At 42.1% G+C, this 5,558-nt stretch overlaps 1 pseudogene; it reads right to left on the bottom strand.

The window, feature by feature from the left end:
• Positions 1-249: 249 nt before the first annotated feature.
• Positions 250-2,029, bottom strand: LOC115802844 (signal peptidase complex catalytic subunit SEC11C pseudogene; annotated as a pseudogene).
• Between the last annotated feature and the right edge of the window lie 3,529 nt (positions 2,030-5,558).

The raw sequence follows: 5,558 nt of genomic DNA, 5'->3' as shown, positions 1-5,558 counted from the left end.
ATTGGGTGCCCAGATTAGCCTAAATAACCTTATTATACCAATAATAACTACAGTAGCATAGAATCTCAAGGAAATTCAGGAGTGATAATACTGGGTCATTGGTGGTAATTAAAAAAAAAAAAACTAGCTCCTTTTGTTTGATAAATATGACCTGTATTAGAAAAAGTATGTCCTGTTGTGCATGAGGACATCTACGTGTTTACCAGGTGATTCCACTTCAGATATCTGCTATCATCGTCCTTGTTTTATGCTTCAAATAAATCATAAAATACAATTACAAACATAATATTTATATGTTTATAATACTATAATTTATAAATGCAATTTATAGATTATATTTATTATATTATATTAGAAATACAATATAATTGATAAATGCAATCTAAATACTTATAAATTATATTATATGATATATTAAATAAATAATAAAATATTCAGTATTTTTTAGAACCTGCTGAAAATATCTGTTATCATTCTTGTATTTTGTTTATTTTCAGTGATGAATCATTTATTCGAACAAGACAAAAATGTCTCCACATTGTTTCCTTTTATACAGAAAGAGGAACATTTCAAATATATTAGCTTCTCTCTTTTTCAACAGGATTTATTTCAGTCTGGTCCCAGGAACTGCCTTTCATTTTAGGGTTCACGTTTTAGTAACACATATGCACCCATTACAACCAAAAGAGCACACCTGAATTTTGGATGGTCGTTCATTATTATGGTGACCATACCAACCTATGGTAAAAAGCCTCTGGCTCTCCCCAACATGTCCCTCTTTTCGAGCCAGCTCTGGCCTTCTTTGTACTAGCCTCTATCCCCAACATCATTATTATCTCCCCTGGTCAGAAATTTGATGTCTCCATTATCTTTTTCATGAACTTTGATAACTCTGTGAACTATGGGAATGTCTCGTCTCTTGACTTTAAAAGCAGCGATTTCAGCAGCTCTAATCGGGTGTTCCAGGGAATTTGTTAGGAACAGAAGGTGACCCCTGTGAAAGGCTGGCCCACGCTGTCACTCAGCACCACCACGATGGGACTCTCGTTGCCAGTGAGGACGATCAGGCCTTTCCAGATCATGAGCGCAGAAGACACAGTCATGGTGAAGTTTAAGACCAAGTAATAGAGCTGGTGCTTGTTCATCTTCCTCGGGTCCCCAAAGGTGTCCAAGCCGGACGCGGGGAGATGTGACCCCACGATGCCCATGCGCACCATGCCGGGCTCTCTGGGGGCCGAGGCGGCCCGCGGGCTCCGGGTGTCACAGACAGCTGCGGAGCACCGGCCAGACCCCCACCCAACGGCCTTCATCATTCTTGTTTTCTGATTAAATGCAGGTGGTTTTCTCTGAATATAAAATTAATATATGCTCACTTAAAAACAATTCAGAAAAGAAAGATTGCCCGTGATTCCACGACCCAGATCTATTTACATTTTAAGATAACGTGTGGAGAATTGGTGATAAAAGATACGGTGACAATATTGCCCTCTGAATAAAGTCCTCTGATTGAGTTCAACTTCAGTTTGGAGGACTTTACTCAATCGATTGTAGACTTTTGACCCAATGCTTGTATTTTATAAGGTGGGTATTTTATACAAGGTAGTGCAGACTGAGTCCTTCATTAGAAAATTTGACTTCTTGGATCACAGCATTTGTTTCCTTGGTCGTCATTTGTACTTATGGACCCGTTCTTCCCCCTTTGTTCACATCTCCCCTCCAGTTTCCCTGTGTTCATCTTCGGAAGGATCCTTCTTTCTGGAAGGGACATCAGTTAGAATCCTCTGTGGCAGGAGCCTGCACACAGGACCCAGTCTGGCTTAAGCAAAAAGGAGGTTTGGGGCTCATTGAACTTTCAGGCCCAGGCGTCAGTGACTGGAATGGCACCTCTGTCCTTGGGCGCCTGGTTTCTCTCCGTCTCTCGCCTCTGCTCCCCCCGCCATGTGTGCTTCATCCTCAGCCCTAGGTGGTGGCAAGATGGTGCCCGACAGCATCAGGCTTCCATCCTTCCAAGTTCATGTTCCGTTGCCCCTCACTGACTGTGACTTGAGTGATTGTTCAGCCGTGGATGGAGAGCTCAGGCTGTGGTCTCTGATCCACTGATGGGCCAGACCCAAGCCGCATGCTCACTCGGGAGGATGAAGAGGCAGGGAGAAAAGTCAGCTCCATGTAAGACACGTGGATTAGGAGGGAGAAAGGTGGCGACTTCCAGGGGAATATCCAAGAGCTGTTACCAGGGGAAGAGTGAACGGGTTTAGGATGGTGGCAAAAAGAGCTGAGGTCCACTTCAGAGGATGAATGAAGCCTTTAGACCTGTGAGCTCTCAGGTTCCTAGGGGGGCTCAGGAAAACACCATACCCCAGGTGTAGGTGCAAGAAGAAATCATTGCAACCCCTCAAGCCTTCTTCCAGCCGTACTATGCGTTCTCCCAGCTAGAAGCAAGTGGATTCCTAGTGGGAATGAGTGAGTCTGAGAAAAGATATCCTCCTGGAAATATGTATGTACATTTATGTGTCTAGAAATATGTGTTCATGAGCATGTGTGCTGCCCCTATAATTTTGAAAGTATCAAATCTTTGTCTTTGTTATAAAACCACTCCAGTTACCAGTGTAAAATTAGAATGTTTCAGTGGCATATGTGTGTGTTATATGTGTTGGTGTATGTGTGTTGAAAAAGCCCATGTGGGCACCAGAGGACTGGCTAAATCTATCTATCATGGTCTTAATAAAATTTGAGTGGCGCTAATGTGCTCAAGGCAGAGGAGAGAGTTTGGCTGGTTTTAGAAACCAAGAAGTTGTGTTCTTGATTTTTTTTTTTTTTTTAGCTTGAATATAGTATTGTCAGGTTTTACCACAAGACTAGACACCTTAAGGGAATTTAATGAGATGTTTGAGAATCTTACTAATTGGGGCAAATTAAGATATTAAGATTGAGATTGTATTTTTTTTTTAAGGAGTAATCATAACTTTTGCTTGGGATCTTAATTCAGTGGAAAGGAAGGTTTCATTTGCCGGTTTGTGAGGTGTTCAGCACAGTGTGCGTTACCATTGGCTTTGGCATTAAAAGTACCCGCGACACCCATCCAGAGAAAACTGTTGTCCTTGTTCTCAGATCTCTGTAGTAAGGATTTTTTTGGTTGTGAATGTCAGAATCCCATCTGAAACTCACATAAGCGAAAGGGAATTTGTTTCCGCTCATTACTGTCGAAGGCCTGGATGTTATTAGAAATGATAAGATGCTGGTAGGACTGTGTCTCCTGCCTAGGTATTGGAGTCTCTCCTACCACAGACCAGATTTCAGCGTCTAGGCCGGGACATAACAATTGGAAGCCCCAGGCTCCCTTCCTGCCATCTTTGATAACGAATAAAAGGCTGTTGCTTCCTGATCCCCTTTTCTAATTCCATTTCAGAGAACCACCGAGAAGGACTCTTCATTGACCTGCTTTAGTTCAGGTACCACCTTTTGGACCAGTCTCTGTGGGCAAGGATGAAGTAGCATGGTGGACCAGTTTGGCTAAAATGTGTGTGTCAAGGGTGGGCAGATGGCGTGGTTAGAGTGGGGGAAGGACAGACCAAGGAAGGAGGGTGTGGGTTGCTATCAGAAGAAGTCAAAAAGGAGTGTGCAGCAAGCCAGTTATCAGTGGAAAGAGTTGACTTCTGTTACCCACGATGCTCGTATGAGCGCCTCTTCAGAAAGCAGACATCTCAGAGACATGGGTCCTTTATCACACTCTCTGTCTTCCCCTTGAAGTAACGGAGCCTCACTGGAGGCACAGATCCAGAAGGAGGATCGAGCAAGGTGGAAGGTTAAAAGATCTACTCTCTCGGGGAATTACATAACCAACATCTTTCAAGGTGTGAAAAGCTAGCCCTTCCATCTGAGTAGTTGATCGAAAATGCTTTTATCTTGGATTTCACTCTTCCCCTTAGGTTCCATTCACATTGGGCTTTCTAGTTTCCCAGGCCTGTTTTCATACACCATTTCTTTGCAACTATACAGCCTCTTCTGAAGGTCTGGAAATAGAAGTCCAGAGAAGTTTGGCCCAAGGTCCCAGAGCTAGGAAAGGGCAGAGGCAGGGTTTAACTCCGGTGCTCACCACACCACACCAGGCTCTCTTGGTCGTTAGGTTCTGTTTTCATCTTAGTGTCACGAGTATTCACTGCTAAAAGCCTACACCTGTTTTACTTTACCTTCAATGTGTGTCTTAATCAACAAGTGTTAAGACTAGCGTGTTTATTTCAGTCATTTAGTGGCAGGATCGCCTGGCCACTTCGAGCACAGACTCTGGACTCGGACTGCCCGAATTCAAGTCCAAACTCTCTAGTTCTCAGACTTCAGGCAAGTAACTTAACCTTTGTGAGTTTCAGTCTCTCTTCAAATGGGAAGAATGATAAGACCTATCTTATAAAGCTGTTTCGAGAAATGGAAAAGCTGATGGAGATGAAGGAAAGCTACTTCATCAAATACTCTGATTTACATTAGCACCCTCCCTCGCTGGTACAGGGTGAATGTATGAATATCGGCTTGAAAGGTGCTAATAACAGATTCAGGTCAGCGGCTTATTTTAGGTCAGTGTACATATCTTTACAGGATACCCACAGGTGAAAGATGTATTTGTGACGGAAGGAGTCTGGAACATGTTAAGAAAGGTTTCTTAAGAACTGTAGGCCATAGGAACTTTAGGTTTGATTTTGACTTTCGGAGGTGGGTTAGGAGTCCTTAGAACAGCAAGTTTGTGGTTTAGTGTTTTCTGCCTTTGAATTAGGAGGTAAGTGATGAGTCGCTGAGGTTTCTGAATATGGCGAGACGTGCTTCCAACTGTCCAACATGTTTTCCATGACATGTTCTCTTACACGAAAAGCAAGGACATGGTATGTCTTGTGGATGTTCAGATGTTTGTATCCCCAGGTTGGGCTGTGTCTTGTTACATTTCTGTAGGATTTTTAAATGCTTAGCAATTCACTGAGACTTTCAAATGTTTGGATTTTACATTTCCGTCAAGTGACACAGACATCCTTGCGAATTAGTGAAGCTCAGGGCAGTTTTCCAGCAGAAAGTGAAGCTGCCTCTGTGAAATGAGTAAATTTGTACTAAATTTGATTAGTACAAATTTAGTTATAGAAAGTGAAAAAGAGAGTATTCTATTACAGCTGCTGAATGGAGACTCTGTTCTCTAATAGTTACCTTCTAAATGCTTTGAAAAGGTGCCTTGTCTTTGTTTAATTTGGCCGTTATTTGAGAGAATAAAAATTTAGCACCTTTGAAAGTGGGGCTTTGAGACACTTTTATTTCTGAGTTCACATTTGCTTTATTGTTTTCCTTGATTCAGGCACCACAGTGAGTATGTGAGCCAGATGGCTGTTCTTTCTAACATTCATCCAGATTTCAGTAGAATTTAGATTCGTTGAGCACAGCCTTTAGATTGTTTTTCCCTTGGACTAATACAAATGTTTAAAAAAAGAAATTCCTCTTAGAGAATTGAGACTTTTCACTTTGATTTCAAGGCTTAAAAAACAAATTTAGGAACACAAATCAAAATGAAGAGTGTTAGAGCGTCGGTG

This window comes from Delphinapterus leucas, chromosome 2 (assembly GCF_059928025.1).
Source record: "Delphinapterus leucas isolate spDelLeu-1000000601 "Yukka" chromosome 2, BTC_Dleu_Yukka2, whole genome shotgun sequence".
NCBI classification, from domain to species: domain Eukaryota; kingdom Metazoa; phylum Chordata; class Mammalia; order Artiodactyla; family Monodontidae; genus Delphinapterus; species Delphinapterus leucas.
This window is presented reverse-complemented; position numbering and strand designations above follow the sequence as displayed.